This window comes from Bactrocera tryoni, chromosome 2 (genome assembly GCF_016617805.1).
Source record: "Bactrocera tryoni isolate S06 chromosome 2, CSIRO_BtryS06_freeze2, whole genome shotgun sequence".
In the NCBI taxonomy this organism is placed as follows: Eukaryota; Metazoa; Arthropoda; class Insecta; order Diptera; family Tephritidae; genus Bactrocera; species Bactrocera tryoni.
Window position 1 is genome coordinate 16,071,648 of NC_052500.1, and position 21,609 is coordinate 16,093,256.

The window sequence follows — 21,609 nt, forward strand, 5'->3', positions numbered from 1 at the left end:
GTAGTACAAACATATGCGGTGAATGACATGGAAACGCGATTGGTTGTCATCAAATCAGTAGCAAATCCAGAATTTCTTTTTGGGCTTGGTTCTACAGAAAAAAATGCTTCCAACATTTTTTTAATATTGATGTTACTACGTAAATTTTTTGACTCTTAAAATTTGTGAACACCAAAACCCTCCCGTGGATGCGACACTGCAACAAACCGCTGACAACGAAGACTCTTACATGAAATTAAAAAAGAATTCCAATAAGGAAGTGCATTTGATTGGACTTAGCTTTCCCCCATTAAAGGGCCATATAATATACGAAATAGGAGCTTATATGTTTATATTATTTTTATTGTTTCGTATTTTCGTGCACACCGATACACCAGCGCGGCAATTAAACGCGCAGCTTCGGCAAGTGTATGGGAGGGAGCACACGAGCAGCAGACCAACAACGCCACTCGAAATGTCACATAAAATGTTTTAACATCGGAATCTCAACTAATTAGTTTTATGACTTTTTAATAACCCAACGTTATTGCTGTTACCACGACATACACTCATATCAGGTGACATTGTTCATTGCTGGCTGTGGCTGCCAGATTTGTCTTTAAAATTGTCTCTAAAATTGTATTGCCAATCAAGCAAATCAAATGCCGGCTAAAGCCGAAATGAAGAACTTAAAATTGAGTTAAATACAAATGAAGTATAATTTTGGTAATATACCATCCAAGCCCCCACCATATACCCAGCGACCGCAACAACAGTTAATTTTTATGATTCTTTTAGTTTGTTTCGGGAAGTTCGGCGCAACAAAACGCCGCCAGCGCCAACAAATATGCGTCGCTTTAAATTAAACTAAAATCCGTTTCGGGCAGCCGGCGCGTTTTACGACCTCTGTCGCGGACGATTTTCGTGCGAGAAAACAGCATAATTATGTTTTATGACTCGCTTGGTTAACGAACGATTAAATGCGCTTGCCTAACAGCGCCTAACATTCGGCCATTGTCTATGCTTTGGATGTGCTGTTTGTATTTGTGTGTGCGTGTGTGCTCATTAATAATTTTAACAAATATTATTTAAATGTTAAGCTATAAATTTAAAATGAAAACGGCGAATTTTTGAATTTTTCATCTCTCATCTAAAGTGTCAACTTCTCACCGACCATTTTGTCGGCACAGAGGCGTAGCCAGTTATTAGCTGGCGGTTGGCTACGTGTGTGTCGCGCTGTGCGTACGCTTTGAATTGAAACATTAAAATTTGGTTTTGGTTACTAATTGGTCGGCACACTAATCAGCTTCTAGGCGGGTCTTTAATGCTGGCATCTGATATATCGTTTAGTCAAGCATTTGTTGCTAAAGTGGCGCTCATAAAATTATGAATTTCGAATGCCGAATGCCGAATGCGTAACAAGCATTATTACATAGGTAGGTATGTATATGCGATATTCTGAAAAAAAAAAATTAACAAAAAAATAAATAAATAAACGGCTCTGTTTTTTTGGCAATCGAAGAGTGTTGAGGTGACTGGTGGAATATTCTGCTTCATTAACAACTTGCTTGGTATATCTATTTCGATAGAGTGTAGTACTTAGCTGAATACACAGCTCTTTTACAATCGAGTTGGATGTTCTAAGTCAATTAAGATATTCACCTAATGTGGCACCATGCGACTTCCTCCTTTTCGGAAAATTACATTTGCTCATGAAAGGAAAGCGTTATGCAGACGTAAAGGCCATACAAAGGCTTACACCGGCATACTGGCGGCCATACCGGCCAACGAACTAAGCCACTCGTTCAACATGCTTTTGGACCATGCAAAAAACTGTATTGAAGCAGAACGAAACTATTTTGAATAAAATAAATTAATTTTGCCGAAAAAAATATTTGTTCTTTTTGTTTTAAGTCCTGTTTACTTTGGAACGCTCCTTGTAGTTGACTTTTTAACGAAAATATCGGTCAATGTGTGAGATATATAATTGAAATTTAGGGCGAATCCTTTCCTAATAGTAGTATGCCTGCGTGTTATAAACCCGTAAAATTGGTTCAATAATTCCCTTAGCCTCCATATGCCTAATGTAAAGATTTACGAACTTCCATCTGACTTTATACTGCACATACCAGGTTGTTCACTATGTTTTATCGTTCGATAAGAGAGGACGTTGCTATAAACCCAAAATTTTCGTTTTGTTGGTAGACTTTTCATATGACTATTCATATGAAATTTAATCTGCCAACTCATTCTTTGTTTACAAGCCACTTAGTGCCGCCGTGTCACAGTATTTTTTTACAATGGAAAAAATTGAATATCGTGCACTGAAAAAATGCTTAATTTTGGAAGGTGTAGCAACAAAAGAAATTCGCGAACGAATGTAAAAAGTATATAATGATTATTCACCTACAACTAGAACAGTAGAAAGAAGGATTGCTGAATTTAAACGTGGTCGTACAAGACTTGAAGACGATCTACGTGAAGGACGTGCAAAAGCGCATCAACACCAGAAATCATAGCCAAAATACAGGATATGGTTTTGGAAGATCGTCAATTCAATGACAGAGATTTAGTAGAGGCTCTACACAACTCATTAGGCAGTGTGAGTCATATTTTAAGTAAAATTTTGGGTTTTAGAAAGCTGTGTGCACAATGGGTGCCGCATTCGCTAACAATGGAACAAAAACACAATCGAAAGCAAGTTTCTCGGCAATATTTGGAGCGTTTTAAAAAGGATAAAGTGGATTTTGTGCGTCGATTCATCACTATGGATGAGACTTGGGTCTATTACCATAATCCTGAATCAAAACAAGAGGCTAAATAGTGATGTCAATCTGATTGTTCGGCTTTGAAACGAGTTCGTGTCTGCGAATCGGCTAAGAAGATTATGGCACCAGTTTTTTGGGATGCGAGAGGAATTCTGTTTGTGGATTACTTGCAAACTGGTAAAACAATTAGTTCTGGATATTATTGCAACCTTTTGGACCAGTTGAAGGAAAAAAAAGACCCGGTTTCCAGAAGAAAAGACACCTTTTTCATCAGGACAATGCACCGTGTCACAATAGCATTTTGACAATGGCAAAAATCCACGAATTAAAGTTCGAATTGTTGGAACATCCACCGTATTCACCAGATTTGAAGGTACCCGCAAACTTTCTAGTACGAATGAAACCACATAACTTTGTTGTTTCTTTTAGATGTAATTATTTGACAAGAGAGCAAAAGCTAGCAGAGAAATGACGAATCGAAGACAGCTAGCATTGAGTTGTAAAAATCATATACCTTCGTGCGACGTAAGTGGCTTAGTTATTTAATGCATGTTCTTAAAGAAGTTATAAGGGCTGCGTAGTTTTCTAAACTTGCAGAGAATTCACCATTAATCATCGGCTTTATATATATATATGTATGTATATAAGTATATATTTTGCTATTTTACATATTCATTTCATGCCACAGCCTTAACATAAAACTCACTTAAGCTGTTTCTGCACGAAGATGAATGACTTTCCATTTTAAATGACATTTTACTAAAATAAAACACACATACACACACACACACGCGTAATGTGTTGCCGTGGCTGCTTAAGTTAACTGCGTTGCTATGTTCCTCGCTTTAGCTTAAGAATATATTTAATAGCTTTGCACGCAACTGTGCACACACGCATGCCATCCCAGCACAGGATATACAGCCGCGCACACACACATGCGCACAAATTGCGACGGTCGTCTACGCGGTTGAGTGAAGAGCGCTGCGGCATAAATTAAAATAAACACCGCCGAGCAAATGAACCAAAATACAGTTGAGTGGCGGAAAAAAAGTAGAAATAATAAATGAAACGAAGCAGCAATGCGGCTGATAAGTGTTCGAAGTCGGCTTGTTTGTCGAGCGTCGAGCGACGCGCCGTCCGCACTTTGTGCGCTGTGAAAATGGCCGCTGTTAAGGCGAAAAGGTAAAAGCTTTTATGCTGTGCACTTATCAGTAGTAAAATTTATTGCGTTTTTATAAAAAACTGTCAAATCGACAGCACACAGCACAGAAGGTTGGCCAAATGACCATGAATTGCTTTATTAATGCGCTTGCGCTGGTGTCTGTGCGAATGCTTCTGTTCGCGCGCTTGTCTGTGTGTGTGTTTGAGTGCAAATGGCTTGTTTTCCTTTTTATGGTGTACAATTTTGCATTCCTAGCAAGTCGGTGCGTCGGTCTTCAAAAATTTGCATTTAATACTTGAAAGCAAGTTTCGGAAACTAGAAGGGTTTCGAGGATGTGCAAAAAGCATAGCGGATATAGACATTAAAACCCCATTAATTGCAGGAAATTTTCCTGACAGAGGTGCTGAATGTAGATTGTAGATAAAGGATGTTGTTGTTGTTGTTGTTGTGGCAGAATTACGGGTCCTATGCTTCAATGTAGTGGGACTAAGATATATCAACTCACCGAACTTGTCTTCGATGTTAGAAGTTTACCATATCTTGTTGCCTTTCAAGGACATCTTTATTTATAGAAATCAGCACATGCATATTATACGTCATTTGCGTTACTAACTCCTAAAGGTCGATCATCAGATCCTCAATGATCAACGAAGCGTTTTGAGTTTTGAAGTAATATCAATGTGTCTACCGAGGTATTTTCATCTCAGACAGATAAAAGCCGGGCAATAGAGAAGGAAATGACAATATGATTCCAGCCTGCCTTCCTTCATACAACATTAGCGAAGACAACCTCTTGGACTGTGTCTAGGCTAAACTCCTATAATTGTGGCGAGATGCTTCGCTAAGCGTAAATACTTCGAAAGATCTTACGGTTTACTCTAGTCCAGAAGGATCTCGCTTTCACACAAGTTCTGGTTTTTGATCAACATTTGCTAAGCACACTGGGGGTTGTTGTTGTTGTTGTTCTAACAATTATCTAATCCCCGTTAGGATGATAAGGTTTATATAAGTTGTCGTCGACGTCATCTAGGGGGAGGCTTAGGAAATGTGCTGTTTCGACGTGGTCGGACCAAAGGGAAAAGGGTGTTAGATGAGTGGGGTTGGCGGGGCATGAAAAGGGGTGGCCAGTGTCATGCGGAGACTCACTGCACGCATTACATATGTTGGATATGTCGGGGTCTATTCTGGACAAGTAGGAGTTTAACCTGCTACAATATCCAGAACGAAGCTGCGCAAGGGTCACTCGCGTTTCTCGCGGCAACTTGAGCGCTTTGTCTGCAATGGGTGGTGATTTGAATGAAATGAAAGGTCCAAACAGCAGAACATAACAAGACATCGGAAAACCGACTCGCTTCCAATCGAATAAAATTGGCGAAAGTGTTCTCTCTCTAGCCAGCCATTGGTTTTGCCGCTTTCGGTGATTCCGCTGTGATTCTGCTCGTATACAAGTCTAATACGGAAGAAGCTTGAAGCTATTGCTAATTAGGTCAGGTATTTTTTGAATAGTTTTGAGCTCACAGTCAGCGATCTCAAAGGCAGCATAGCCACCCAACTATCGGAGTGAATGCAAACACCACTCTCGGAGCAATACATTTACTGCTGCTTTGATGGGAGCCATCTCTGCTTGAAAGTTGCTTCAGTGGTCTAGTAATCTGAAACTAGAGTTGATGATAGAAGACTCCATTAACTATTTTTTTCTTTAAAATAGTAATAACAGTAAATAATCAATAGATGAGTATATGTAATGATCGTAGAACGCACAGTTTATCACTGTCATACAAACCGAATACTCGGAATAAAGTCTTCGTATGGAAAACTTTTGTATTTGACAAGAGATATTTACGAAATTTTTCGTGGACTACTTATCTACTATAATATCTGAAAAAAATTTTATCATTTATCATATGACTATCATACAAACTGGATAATCAAAAGCACATTCTCGCATGGAAATTTCATTATTTGTTTAGTGTTCTTCAGCTTCAGTGCAACTAAAATTAAAAAGTTTATCTTCTTTTGAGTATCACAAGTGGATGTAATCCTTTACTATAATATGAATTCCCTTCAAAAATTCATAAAAAGGGTCCATTAACATAAAATTACCAGTTATGTACCCGTTAAGTAACGAAAACCTCTCACTCTCTTTATTTCGATTTATTTTGATATTAACAAAATATTGCTCATTTATTGCCGCCTTTTCACCAACTTTTACCTGCCTCATTACTCAAGCGCTTTTTGTATCAAAACTTAAAGCTCTTTCCTATATGCCATGAAGTTTAATCTATTGCTCTATAACACACATGCATATGTACTCATTAGTATTGCAATAAGCGATTTACACAACTTCGACAATAAGCCTTAACCGCTTTATGGCTTTTAAAAAGCAAATGTCCTGCGATAATGCTCGAAGTGCCTTTTCCTAATTCTCATTAAAAGCCATTTAGTTTTTCGTGTAATTTTATACTTTTCGCTAATGGCGCTACGCTTTTAGCAAGCAGCAAGAAAATAAGAAATAAAAAGAAAAACAAAAACGGAAACAAAAACAAAAAAAGAAGAGGAAAAAGTTGAATATGAGCCCGAAATGGAAATCCCAACTACTGGGTTACTACGGCCAGTTTAATGTGTCAATAATATGCAGGCGATAGCAGCCAAATATATATATATGTGCAAATATAAAGGAAACTAGACACCATATTCTTGCACAGCGTTGCCAGCTTTCGCTCCCTGCCTCATCCTAGCATTTTCCTACACAACACCACACACTTACACACTTGCGACTGCCAGGCTTGTCTAACACAAATACACGAGTATATAAATACCACCTTGCTGCTGTCATTTGTTTGTTCTACACATTTATACCGTTGTTTATTTCATGCAGTGGTTTTTTTCAACTCGTTTGTTTGCCTTTGAGGAAAAGTGGCCGAACGCTTTGCGACTGCAGCCAATCCGTCCGTATGCATTTTCGATAGTCGTGACCAATCGTTAATAATTACAACTTTACTTCGCACTCAGCGCAAGTGTATGCCGCATGCACAGGAGAGTTGTGGTGTTTTTGTGAAAATCTTCAAAAGGGAAACCCATAAAAGCATAAAATTCGTAAAAATAATGAAAAGCCAAAACAAAGAATGTTGACGAATGGCTTTGCCTCAGTGCGGGAAACTGAGTCATTAAGTGATTGCTATTGGGGTCAGCGTGTAAATGCATCAATGAATCACCTTTTTCTCCGGTAAGTACTTCATATTTATTTGCTTTGCTATTTTTTTTCTGACCTACTCAAATGGCATTTATTGTTGTTTTTCTTGCGAAAATATGCAGCGCTGCATAATATTCTATTCAGGTCATGTGATATGTAGAGTGTAATTTTCTGTGTGATGTGATGCACATTTTAAATGTGGGTCGATATGAGGAATGTGTGCTGCAGCAGAGTGATGTGTGACTAATGCCGCAGTGGCAGCAAGCACGATTATAATAATGCTGCATATTATTTGTGGTGAAAAATGCAAAATTTATCAATTTTGTTTAATACCAAAAGCAAATATATTCAATCTTTGTACGTTAGAAAGCATTCTACTCCACAGACATGAGCTCAAATGCAGATATATGAAACGATAACTTTTTCAAAGTATCATATAGCATAATTACATTAATTGATTTCGCGTGATTCGCCGCGTATCGCCACTACCATGGCCATTGGCACATATAACAGAAAATTTTTTGACCTTATCTTCATTTATTCTGTTGGGATTAACCCATATTATTTGAATTTAATTGATAAAAACTCGTTTTTAAACCGATTTCTTGCGCATGACAAGAAGTCATATGATATGGTGAGGTTATTAAAACTCACGTGATGCGTAAAGGAACGTTGAAAACAAATTAAAATGACAAAAAAATTTCAAACCGGCTTTTTACTTATGACATAAAGTCATATGATATGTTAAGGTGATTAAATGTCACATGATGCATAATGCCACGATGATAATTTCACCATTGAATAATTTCCACGTTGAAAACCAATTAAAATGACAAACAAATTTCAAACCGGCTTTTTACTTATGACATAAAGTCATATGATATGTTAAGGTGATTAAATGTCACATGATGTATAATGCCACGATGATAATTTCACCATTTAAAATGATAACCAAAAATCTTATTTAATCCGATTCTTTGCCCGTGACATAAAGTCATATGATGTAAAAACAGACGTTGAAAAGTGCTTTCACCAAATAAAATAATAACTAAAAATATCATTAAAATTAATTACTTGACCGTGACATAAAGTCATGTGATATGATAAGGTAATTTAATATCGCGTAATTTTTAAAGTTTATATGACAACAGTTGAAAAGTGCTTACAAATATATTATTTAAACGGTATCTTGCGCGTGATATATAGTCATATGATATGGTATAGTTACTAAATTTCACATAATGTGTAAGGGAACCTTAAAAATTGCTCTCGCTAACTAAAATGATAACCAAAATTATTTTTGAATTTTTTTTATATATCATATGATATGGTAAGTTGACTAAATGTCACATGATGTAGAAATAGACGTTGAAAAGTACTTTCACAAATTAAAATAATAACCAAAAATATTTTTAAACCAATTTCTTGAGTGTGACATAAAGTCATATGATATGGCAAGGTGATTAAATGTACGTGATGTGTAAAGGGACTTTGAAAATTGCTTACATCTTCTGAATACTAAATACTACAAAATATAAAAAAATTTAAAATTTTTCTTAAAATTACTTTACATTTAATCATAATATGAATGAGTGATGATATGACTGTAGTCGATTTGACGTCAAACAAACGACTTTTCACGAACGATTTTAAATCTTATGACACAAATTTGTAATATACTATATATATAGCGGATAATTTAATTTGCCATCACACTTGAGGGAAGAGCACATCATACAAACATTGAGATGTGAACATCGTGCCATCAATATTATATATCGCACACGATCGCTTCGCAGGGAGCCAACTGGGTCGTGGAGAACTTTATTCTGGACAATAACTCCCCTGCCGTAGACCAATGACTTCAACAACGCATATTATGTTGCGGTCTAGCCAAGCGGAACGTCGCTCACCACGCGATTTTTTTCGAATACTTAAATTTTTGAATTCGAGAAAGCTTTTTTAAAGATCTGTCACTTTTTTGTTAATGTAATATAGTCTATATTCATCGGAGAGAAAACATCATACGATGTTTGGTGCAATTCTAAGAGGAAATGATACTTAAAAATTTTTCGAAAAATGTAAGTGAGAATTCAGCAGAAGAAAGCTATGTAACAAACAGACACATAGCATAATTTCATACTTAACGAAGTGCGGATTCTTTCGAGTATTTTAAAGTTATGAAGCAATAAGGGCTGATTACCACATGATATCACATCTTAACATGTGCTGATAAACTCGATTTTGGCAAAAGAGTTATCAAGCAAGACTCTCTATAACAAATTTCGAGAAGATATCTTGATAAATAAAAAAGTTTTCTATACAAAGACATCAGTTTAATTGATCAGTTTGCATGATTCTACCGATACCTTCGCTAATAAAAAAGTTCTCCACTCAAGGTCTTAATTCCGATCATTCAGTTTGTATGGCAGCCAAAAGCAATAGAGGTAAGATCTGAGCAATTTCTTCGGAGGTTATAGCCATGCTTCAGATGATAACCTATACCGAATTTCGTGAAGATATCTTTTCAAGAAAAAGTATTTTTCATATAAAGACTTAAAGTGTATCGATAAGTTTGTATGACAACTGCACTCTTTAGTTGTCCGATATCGGCGGTTCAACCAATGAGCAACTTCTTGATGAAAAAATAACAGATACAAAATTTCAGATCGATATCTCAAAAACTGAGGCACTAGTACGCATGACGTTGCATAAATCTTAAATATTTCGCCTCAGTTCAAAACTGTCGAATAAAAATAGATACACTTAAAAATTAAGCGCTACACGGTAATTCTGTCCCGAGGAGCACAAACTGAAACATTTTTTAAATATTTATCTTTACACTCCATAAAAACGAATTGTGCTATGCACATGGGCCCAGGGCGGCTAAACTACGCTCCAAAACACAAAATTGCTACAGAAAATCATTTGAATTGCATATTTTCCGACTACAATAAAACAAAGCAAAATTATAGAATTTTTTTAAAACAACAACTACTGCTAAACTTTGGTGCAGCAGAACGAGTAATATGGGCGGCGCATAATGAAAATCATAATTTCGCTGTGAAAACGGAAACTGGCGTTGAAAAATCGCCGAATGCATATCGAGTAAAATCAAAAATCACGTTTATGCAAAACAGTGCAAGTAAAGCAGTAAAATTTTATTTTGCCAAAGTGGCGAAAAAACACAAAAAGACAAGAGCAACTAGCAGAAAACTCAGCCGCTGGTCATTTAGTAAAATAAATGCAGCAACAACCAGCAGATTCAGCAATGCTACGAGTTCAAGCGCTTGGTCAGCTACAACCAACTGCGGCGACTCTTGGCGAAAGCTACACAAAAAAAGTTTGAATGAAATTGTGCGCGAAAGCGTTGTGGCATGCCGCGTCATGGCCGAGTAGCTGCGGCAAGTGGCAGTTCAGGTGAGCAACCAAGTGAGCGCGCTTTCACGCGTCAAGTGGCAGCGGTGGTGCTTCGTATTAAGACGCTGCGCCCACTGCGATTTTCGTTTTCCAAAGCTATGTTCTAGCAAATCGCTGCGCTTCATTTATTTCATATTTTATTCTCATTTCGTTGTTGTGCTTGCAACGTCGGCGAATTTGGCCGCGCAGCCGCGCTAACCTTAACATTTGTGCCATTTAACACTTGCAGGCAAAGGCGTTAAACTGATATTTTTCTAACTCAAGCATATAATTTTTCTGTAAGCTTCACCCCTTCTAACTGCTGGTTTGTAGCGCGCGCGCTTGTTGTTGTTTTGCTTTCAGAGGCAATGGCTGTGCCGCTTAGGCGATGCATTTGTACGAAAGAGGCTTTCGATTGCGCTGCGCTTAGACCGACTGCAGCAATTCATTGCCAACGAATGCCGTAACAACAACAAAAACAACAACAGCATTCTTGATAATCATAATAATAATCGCAATAACACCAACAAAAACTCCTGCTGCTAGCGGAAGGAGGCGGCATTTGAGCAGCACTTGCATATGTTTCTAGCGCTCGCTGCCACAATGCACACACCCCGCTGCTGCTGCCACCACCGTTGCCGCAGCAGCGCACGATTCTATCTGCGCATTATGATTTTCGCTTGTGGCTGTGCAAACAAGTAATGCAGCAAAACCACACAACAGCGACGCAGCAACAGTAACAGCAACAAATTGTGCCACAAAAACAACTGTGGCCGTCGCAATGCTGCACGGTCCACACCAAACTTAAATTTAGGCAAAAAAAATACAAAAAACTGTTAGGAAAAACAAATAACAACAACATTTGCTTAGCGCTATGGCGCGTCAAACGCAAATACATTGGAGGTAAGCTTTCAATAGTCAGGTTCACGCGGCGTTGCAGCTTTCATTTTTCCAACAAAATGCAGCATAAACAAATATGCAGGAAAATTACGACAAACCAAATAGCACAGCATAAAAGTTTGTCTGCATTTTTGCTGTTCCGTTTAGTTGGTTCTTAACCGTTCGATTTGTGGGGTGAATTTCGCAAGTAAAAGCATATATTTGCCATGAAGCGGCTGCAACGCTCTGGGGGATGCTAATGAATGGGCTTTGCCAAAGCCATGAAATTGGTGAAAGATATTGCCGGCGAACTGGACTGCCAAATAATAATAAATAGCGAATAATGTGTTGGCTTGTGTGGAATTTTGGCGTAAGTCGTAGAGAGGAGCTTGTGCAAAAACGTTTGCGGAATAAAACGGCTGAGTAGAAGTGAGTAGTAGTGTAAAGCCAAGCTTCAAAACAATAAGAAAAAGCGTTAACTTCGGCTGTAACGCAGCTAGCACACCTTTCACAAGTACAAAATATTCCTTTAAGGATCTGGATTTGCTCGGTTGGTTTGTATGGCAGCTATATGATATGGTGATCGCATCTGGAAAAATTCTTCAGATATTCTAGCGTTGACTTGAGCAATAAGTCATGCCAAATTTCGTGAAGAAAGGTTGCCAAATAAAAAAGTCGCCTATAAAAATTCGTGCTTCAGATTGTTAAGTTTATATCGCAGTTATACGTTTTAGTAAGCCGATCCTGGAAATTTCTTTGCAGATTACACCACTGCCTTAGGCAATAACATTTGCCACATTTCTTGAATATACTTCGTCAAATAAAAAAGATTTCCATACAACAACTTATTTTTGATCGTTCAGTTTGTATGGCAACTATATGATATAGTGGTCCGATCTGAACAATTTCTTCGAAGATTGTACTGTTACTTTGAAGAATAATACATGCCAAATTAAGTGAACATATCTTGGCAAATAAAAAAGTTTTCCATACAAGGACTTGACTCCGATCGTTCAGTTTGTATGGCAGCTATAAGCTATAGTGATCCGATTTAGACAATTTCTTCGGAAGTTCCCCATTATCTTTGAACAATAATCCACGCCAAATGTCATGACGATATCTCGTCAAATAAAAAAAATGTTCATACAACAACTTATTTTTGATAGTTCAGTTTGTATGGCAGCTATATGCTATAATGGTCCAATATCGGCAATTCCGACAAATAAGGAGCTTATTAGCGAGAAAAGGATGTGTGCAAAATTTCATAGTGATATCTCAAAAACTTGGACTAGAAATTTGAATAATACAAATGAATTTCAAAAGACTTAAGACACGAACTCGTTTTGCAGGAGCGGATATAAGGCAGCTGTTTTGGTGGTCATGCATTGAGATTGGAATTATTTTATAACTTATTGATTTACATATGTTAAACACAACAGGATTCTTTGCTGAAACGAAATGAAATCGAAACATTTCTGAACCTCCTGGTAACAGGAGACGAAAAACGGATCAAATACGACAATAACGTGCGAAAAAGATCATGGTTCAAGCGTAGTGAAGCTCAGCAAATGATCGCAAAGTCAGGTTTGACACCTCGAAAGGTTAAGCAGAGTGTTTGGTGGGATTGGAAAGGAATCATCCACTATGAGCACCTCCAGCCTGGTCGAAAGATTAATTCTACATTTTACTATGAACAGCTGATGAGATTGAAGCAAGCAATCGACAAAAATGGCCAGAACTGATCAACGGAAAGGACTTCGTTTTCCATCAGGACAACGCTAGACCACACACATCTTTGATGACTTGGCAAAAAGTGGGAGAGCTTGGCTGCTAAGTATTGATGCATCCACCATATAGCCCTGACCTTGCACCATCGGACTACCATTTGTTTCGGTCAATGCAGAACTCCCTTAATGGAGTAAAGTAGGCTTCAAGAGAAGCCTGTGAAAATTACTTGTGTCAGTTTTTCGCCGAGAAACCAGAAAAGTGGAATAGGCTAAGAGTCTCTTGATAAACCCTAAGTATAATTCGACGCCTTCTGAATCTTTAAAATTATATAAGTCAACTCGAGCTACAACTGTAGAACAAAATAATGCCTAAATTCCCACAAACCAACTAGATTTATGGTAATTTTTTGTGTTGCATATTTCGCGCTTTTATTGGTAAATGCATTTTCTATTGTTATTATTATTTTTGCTTTCATGTAACTTGCTTCAACAACTTTGAACCCTTTAGCTGCCTTGCTAGTGTGCTCAGCAGACGTTTACGAGCGTGCCATAAATTATGTTGCTGCCGAACAAGCGACCTCAGACAGCATTGCACCCACATACAAATGACAAAAGCGCAAATATAAAACAAAAACAAAAAGAAAAACTATAACAAATGATGTCTATGAAGGAAGCAGTAAACTGCTGCCATGATTTTCCCACTGTCGTTGGCGCTGATGCATAGCAGATCGATGCGTTGATGTGTTATATGTAACAGAACGCATCAGCAAGGAACACACACACACGTGTGTATAGGGGCGCAGTGCATGCTAGATAGAATAATAGAATAGAACATGCATAAGCCGTTTGCGCGCCAGAATAGTGGCAATGTTTGAGTAGGAAATGGAAATGGCACAAATCTCCCACTGGCAGGCGCGCGCAAATCTCCCGAAAAAACAATCCACCAAGTGGGCAGCAATTGTTGTTGTGGCCGCAAAGCGGTTGCGTTGCGTTTACCATTGCTTTGGCTATGGCTGTGCTGTTGTTTCCTGCTGCCGCCATCGCCTTCACCATCGCCACCGCGGCTGCGGCCGCATAAAGCCATCGCTTGTCTGCACAATGCGATTATTTATGTTGTGCAATAAAAATTCCAGCCGTCTAAGCGCTACTGCTATGCACTTTTCCCCTGCACACATGCACGCACGCATAGCTCGTTGATGCTCAGCCAATCGCTGAATGGTTTTTGCCTTTAATTATTTTTCCTCTCCTTTTTTTTTGTTTATTTTCTCCCACTTTTTGTGGATTGCGCATTTTATTGCCACTGCTGCGCTGCTGTTGTTGCGTTCACAGTGCTCGATTCCATCGATTTTATGTGTTATTCAATATATTTTTATTTGTGTGGACTTAGAACTTTGCTGGCTTAGGCGCTCAGCTGCTGGCCTATGAACTAGCATTTGAACTGTTTTATGAGCGAGTTTTTTCGATATTTTGTTGTTATTGTAATGTTTGTATTTTAATCTTTTATATACAATCAATTCACGTCGATAAGCTGTAAAAAAGGTTTGGAGCGGGTGAAGGCGGTTGTAAAGCGGTTTTCTCATAAGCTCAAGCACGTCCAGGTATTTTCTCAATGATTCTCTATGGGTTATCGCGCAGCTTGGTTATAATAGAATAAAGACGCTAGGTCTTGCATCTTTAATTTGTGGTATGCTGTTAAGCCGGCACTTAAATTGGAGAAGCTGCGAAGTTTGTGTCTTAAGTCTTCAGTTAGGCTTTGATGTTGAAATCAAAAATTTATATTGCTTGTTGTAATAATTGTAACTGGTTTACTTATGGTGTATTTTACACACTTGCACCTGTGTTTTAATCAACTTCGAGCCATATATTTATTCTATATAAAATTGATTATCTGTAGTACTAGATTCCAGCATAAGAAAATACATCTAGCTGCCTGGCTTTCTCCGGATCGAAAAGTCACCAAACAAGTTCAATCATGTTGTGGTAGACGGAAGACACGTCGCCAGTGTTTTTGACATGCGTACGCTCTCAGGTCTTAACATCGACTCAGACCACTCTCTTGTTGCAGCCAAGATACGCACTCGCCTGTGTACACGTCAACAAACACAAGGAAGGTTCGACGTCGGGAAGCTGCAATCACAACAGAGAGCCGAACGATTTCCTACTCGCAAAAACGACGCAGAGTAGAAGTCGCAAAAGAGGTGATCATCAACGTGGCTGAGGACCATATATTCCTCAATGGCATAACTACTGAAGACGAGACTCGAGTTTATAAAAATGTTGTCAAAATTATCCAAAAATATAGCGAATGGTGTTCTAAAAATTAGCCGAAACCGATAAAACTAAAATTTTCAGAAGGCTCTTCCAGCCGAGGCTTAAAACAAGTGTATGGAAAATTTAATGAAGCGTTAACATGCTTGTATTCGCGAAAAAGAGCTTTGTCCGAGTCAAATTTGATCATATGGTATGCTGCTCTCAGAGAGCACTCATCAGCAACTTACAGCTCAACCGAAACCATTGGTTTTCGGAAAATGCAAAAGAATAGCTGGTACGACGAGAAGTACCGTGTCGCAGTGGAGCGAAAACGGTCTGCCTATCTAGCAACGTAACAATCGACCACAATTGAGGATAAAAACGAGACGCATTTGCAGACAGAAAAAGAGAGAGTCCGAAATGCGTGAGTAGCTTGACAAGCTGTCCGACAGATGTAATGCTCGAAAGTTCTACGAAAAAATGCGGCGACTAACAGAAGGTTTTAAGACTTGATCATACTCTTAAAGAACCCCCAGAGGTGATCTAGTGACTGCCGCCCATAGCATAATGAAATTATAGAGGGAACACTTTACCAGCCTGCCGAATGGCAGTGAAAACAAAACCCCTGCAGAAGGTGAACCCGATTCCCCAATCGATGACGGTGGAGCAGACGTTCCATTGTCCGACCATAAAGAAGTTTGAAAAGCAATGACCCGACTGAAGAACAACAAAGTGTCAGGGGCCAATAGATTGCCGGCCGAGCTATTCCAATACGTCAGCGAAGAACTGATAAGGAGCATGCATCCTCTTCTTTGTAGAATATGGTCGGACAAAAGCATCCGCGACGATTGGAATTTAAGTCAGCTCCGCAAAACTAAAACGGCTGCGTAAACTGACGTTGAGCAACACTAAAAGCTCCTTCAGGATCAGGATCTCTCCAAGCCGCTCGATACCAAATCGTTCAACTTTATTATGAAAATTCACGTTCTGTATAGAATGTGGTTAGCGCGCTTCCCTCAACTTTTCTTCAATATATTCAATATATTCAATATAATAGTTGGCTCCGCGTCGTTTGCAGCAACTCCGCCTGACTTGGCGAATTTTACGTTGAGATCTTAAAATGAAAGCGTATGAAATCCAGCTTGTGCAAGAACTGAAGCCACTCGACCTTCCCAGGCGACATCGCCTCGCTCTACGGGCTCTTGAAAAGTTCTAAGAAGATCAAAAGTTCGAGCCAAATTTTGTTCAGCGATGAGGCTCATTTCTAGCTCAATTGGTATTTAAACAAGCATTTGAAACGAAGGGCAAACTGAAGAGCTTCAAGAGCTGGCATTTCATCCAGAAAAAACAGTGGTTGGCGTCGTTTTAAGGCCGGTCCATATTCCTTCAAAAATGGTGCCGGTGAGAACGTAACCGCGACCGTTATTGCGCTGTGATAACCGACTATTTGACGCCTGAAAATGAAACTCAGGATCTCGCCGACATTTGGTCGGCGCCACTTCCTAAATATCGCTTCAATCATTGGATTTATTAAGAGAACACTTCGCTGAATAGATAATTTCACGTTTTGTGCCGGTCAATTGGCCGCCAAGTTCGTGGGATATCATAACCTTAGATTTTTTCTGTGGGGATACGTAAAATCTAAATTCTATGCGGATAATACCGCTTCGATTCAGGCCTTGGAACAAAACTTCATGTGTATCATTCGCCAGTTACCAGTCAAAATGCTCGAATGTGTCATCGTAAATTGAAGTCATGATACATCCATCTGAGAGGTAGCCGCGGCCAAATTTGAAAGAGATAATCTTCACAAAATAAATGCCAAAGAATGTTCCTTCGAATGGTAACAAAAATTCTTCAATAAATTTGAAGTTGTTGTATGTTTTTTCCTTAACCAAGTAAGGTACATCGAAATGGATCACCTTTTAGTAAGCATTATGAGAACTGACAACTCGCTAGTTTAACCGAACATAGTTTTAAAAATGCGCTTTTACCTAAACTAAGCGAAAAACTTTCTCTGCAAATTGCGCATATCATTTCCCTGCATGCCTTATCCATAAACACAAGGCGGCCTAACATTCCTAATAAATTGTGAGGCTCGAGAAATCATACACTCATCCCGATTAAATTGTACTTCGACTGACCAACGGCAACTAAGTAAATACCTGGTAGTCGATCAGCGACTTCCGCAATTTTCAGCTGCTCCTGCACACACATAGACACAAACATATGCATGCCTCTATTATACACCCACCACACACTACATAAACGCCGGGCGACTCAAGCGTTTGCAGGCAAAACTTTTATTTTCATCACGAAATTGACATTTTACAGCTACAAAACCATTTCACATGCAGCACATGAGCAGAAACACACACACATAACATCATATAGGCAGGCATATTAATATTTATATATATTGGTATATGTGTATATGTGTGTGTTTGTGTAGAAATATGCGGGAATATGCAATTGCATAAAGTATGCGGCAGCACAATAAAATAGTGAAAATTGATTTAATGAACCATTGAACATAAAAGTGCTAACAGAGCGGCGCATAACTGCAATGCAGCGCGGCAAGTGGCAGGCGGCAGGAGGCGAGAGGCTGGAGGGCCGCCAACATATAAGCTAACAACATAACACCATCGCGTCTGCAATCTGGCGAACTAAGTAAATGTGCAAGCGATTGCAACTGCCGGCAATATAACGACAGCAACAGTAACAACAACAATAACAACTAAAACAAGCAGCAACAGCGGCAGCAATTACATTAGCAATCGGTAATAGCCCTTGCACGATATGCCATCAATGTTCAAATATGAGTTGCGATGTGCAGCAATAACAACAACAACAACAACAATATTGCTAACAACAATCATACTGCGCGGGCAGTGCGCCGTGCGCCATGAAATGTTGCAATGCCAGCAGCAAAAAGCAAGAAAAACAAAAATTATAGAAATATTATATGATTGCCAGCGTGTAGTTGTTGTTGTGCTGCGGCATGGTGTTGCTTGGGAATAGCAAAGAAATTGAAATTGATGAAAATTGTTAACCACAATGAACCCAATTAAAATTATTGTTTTCGCTTGGCTTTTCTTTGCTTTGTTTTGTGTTTTTCTGACGATTTATAATTCACAAGAAATCAGCGCAGCATTGCTTGGCTGTTGGCGAGTGAAAAGCTGCACACACATATATGTATATACACATACATACCTACAAACAACGAACCAAATGTGCGCTGCAAGTGCGGCTGCCGGCTGCTGGCTGCGCTTTTCTTAGTTTTCCAAGCGCACATGAATATGTGCACATTTGCGCTTTTGTGAAAGCATTTACACCTCACGCCCTCCTCCGCAGCCGCAAACTCATCAGCAGCCTCAGCCGCGGCCTGCAAGCTCGTATGGTATGTGTGTCTGTGGCTTTGTTTATGTTTCACTTTCAATTTCAGTTTCACTTTTACGGAGAATTCGTGGCGACGCGCTTACTTATATGAGCACAACCACATCCGTCCACCAAGCTGACAATACACACACTCAAAAAAAAATGTATGTGTCTATCGAAAACTTATGGCCTATTCGCCACATTTTTTAGCTCCGCTGCTGCCCCGCGCTGCATTGCCGTGCTTTTGCAATTTATTTTAATTGTTTTCCCCGCTTAGGCGCGGATTTATTTATATTAATTTGCATTGCAGCAAATCTACATTTTTATCGCTCATAACGGTCGGCGATCGTAAAGCGTCGATAGCAACAGCGGGCGGTCACTTCGTATCGGACTATCGTAGTGGCAGCGAAGTTGTGAAAATGAAGTGCTAGAAATGGAGTGTACAAGTAAATTTGCCGTTACCATCAGTTGAGTCGAGAGAAGTTGCCGTTTTGACTTTTGCTGTTGACGACGAGTTTGTGGTATGAAATATTTGTGGTATTGCAAGGTAATTATTTCAGAAATGTGGTGGCGTTAAAGGGAGGGGAAATAAATTATAAGAAAATAAGTCAAGAAAGAAAAAAAGTCAACGAAACTATAATACGCTTCAGAAATAAAAAAAAAGTTTCTTTTAAAGAACTTGATTTTTTTCGATCGGTTTGTATTGCAGCTATATGCTATAGTGGTCCGATCTAAATAATTTCTTTGGAGATTGCTCAGCTGCTTTTGGTAATACTGCATGCTAAATTTGTTCAAGATATCTGGTCAACTAAAAAAGTTTTCCTTACAAGCACTTAATTTGGATCGTTCAGTTTGTATGACAACTATATGCTTTAGTGGTCGGATTTGAATAATTTCTACGGGGATTACACCGCAGGTTTTGGCAATATTCCATATTTAATTTCATGAAGATATCTCGTCAACTAACAAAGTTTTCGATGTAAGCAATTGATTTCAAATAATTCATTTTGTATGGCAGTTATATCCTATAAAATCCAATCCAAACGATTTCTTCGGAGGCAGCCCCATTGCCTAAACCAATAACCAACGCGAAATTTGTTGAAGATATCAAATAAAACAGTTCCTGCAGTTTCAGATCAATATCTCAAAGCAATTCGTTGTGGGATTGTAATTCACTGAGTGTGTCAGAATTTACTTTATTCTATAAAGGGCTACGGTTTCCATCCTTTTGTATACATATTATTAGCAGTGGTGATGTCTAGAAATAAGTATCAAAGCCAAAAACTATCAGTTTCCGGTTCAGATTCTGAAAATTCATTATTTTTTCCCTAGGAAAAAAATATTAGGAATTTTTTTCAAATTTGGACCTTAAGTTCAATTCCTTGCAGTCGCCATAACCGTTTCGATTTTATACTCTAATAATAGTTAGTTTGATTGAGTGGTTTATCATAATAATTTTTTATTCTTCAACTACTTTAGCCGCATATTTTCGTAAGTTATAAAATATGTATGAAACAATTCGCAAGTGTCGAACGAATTAAAAATGACAACGAGTCACAAAAGCTACACCACTCACTACATAAATTCATAATTATTCATGCCAACTCTTAATGGCTTAATTACCGCATGCATTGCGCTCCGATTTTTTCATAAAATACAACTTTTTATAGCCCACTTTGTAATAATTTGACGTCTCACTTATGTGCGATTGGCGACACAGCTGTGGCGCATATTTCAAGGCACTTTCAAGCGTTTGAAGGCAATCAACACTTTTACGCCAAATTACAAAAACACACACTTGCCACACGGCCAACAGCAGCATTTGGCAAGTTCACTCAATCAAACGGGCGCTGTTGCCGATGATGTGTTTAGTGGCGCGCTGATGTTTGCCTCAGCATACATACGTACAGATTGAGAGATGTGGCGTAGTGTTTGTGGGCTTTTGAGTGCTGCCACTAGTAAGCAAATAAAATGAAAGTTTATGGCGTTTTAATTAAATTGCTGCAATGATGCCAGTTCGCTGATAAAAGCAAGCATGAGCGTGGTGTTCGCCAAGCAACCGCCAGCGGCAACGGCAACAGTCACACGATTTTTATTTACCCATTTCTTGCATAGTGTCGAAGATATCGCTCAACTGCTGTTAGGCGTGTGTGTGTATGTTTGTGTGGCATTAGTGGGTTTCAAATTTATGATTTCGATCAAGCTCACGGCTTTTTGCACTTTTCACTTTCCGTCTTAATTGCCTAAAGAAAAGTAATAAAATACTGCAAATCATATGGAGAAACTTCAACGGTTATGAGTGTGGAAACCTACATTTGAGGTTGAAGGTGGAGGTGCTGCGATTTATAGGTATAGAAATATGTAGGGCAATTATGTATATTATAACTGCGAAGATTTCAATGCACTTTTACTTATTGAGTGAATTCCTCGCTGTCTACGAACTTGACGTGGACTCAAGCTTTTTTTGGTTCTGTGTTGTCAAACTGGTTGGTATGTGATATTTGGAAAGTGCTGAAAACATAAAGGAATATACATACAAAGATTTTATGAATACGACTATTCAAGTCAAAATTACAACAAAACAAGAAAAAACTTTAAAAAACGCTAACTTTGGTTGCAAATATAAAAGATTCCTTATAAGAACTTCATTTTGATCGATCAGTTCGTACGACAGCTATATGCTAAAGTGAGCCGATCTGTAGAATTTCTTCGGAGATTGCATTGTTGTCTTCGAAAATAACCCATAGCAAATTTTGAGAAGATATCTTGACAAATAAAAAAGTTTTCCTTACAAAGACTTGACTTCGATCCTTCAGTTTGTATGGCAGCTATATGCTATAGTGGTTCGAACTGAACGATTTCTTCCAAGATTTT

The 21,609-nt window shown here is 38.6% G+C and overlaps 1 protein-coding gene across 1 annotated transcript in view; it reads right to left on the reverse strand.

Annotated features, from left to right (window-relative positions):
• The window catches only part of LOC120767678 (cadherin-related tumor suppressor), a 262,952-nt gene that overhangs the window by 187,409 nt on the left and 53,934 nt on the right, over positions 1-21,609 (reverse strand). The gene's annotated exons all lie outside the window — the stretch shown is intronic.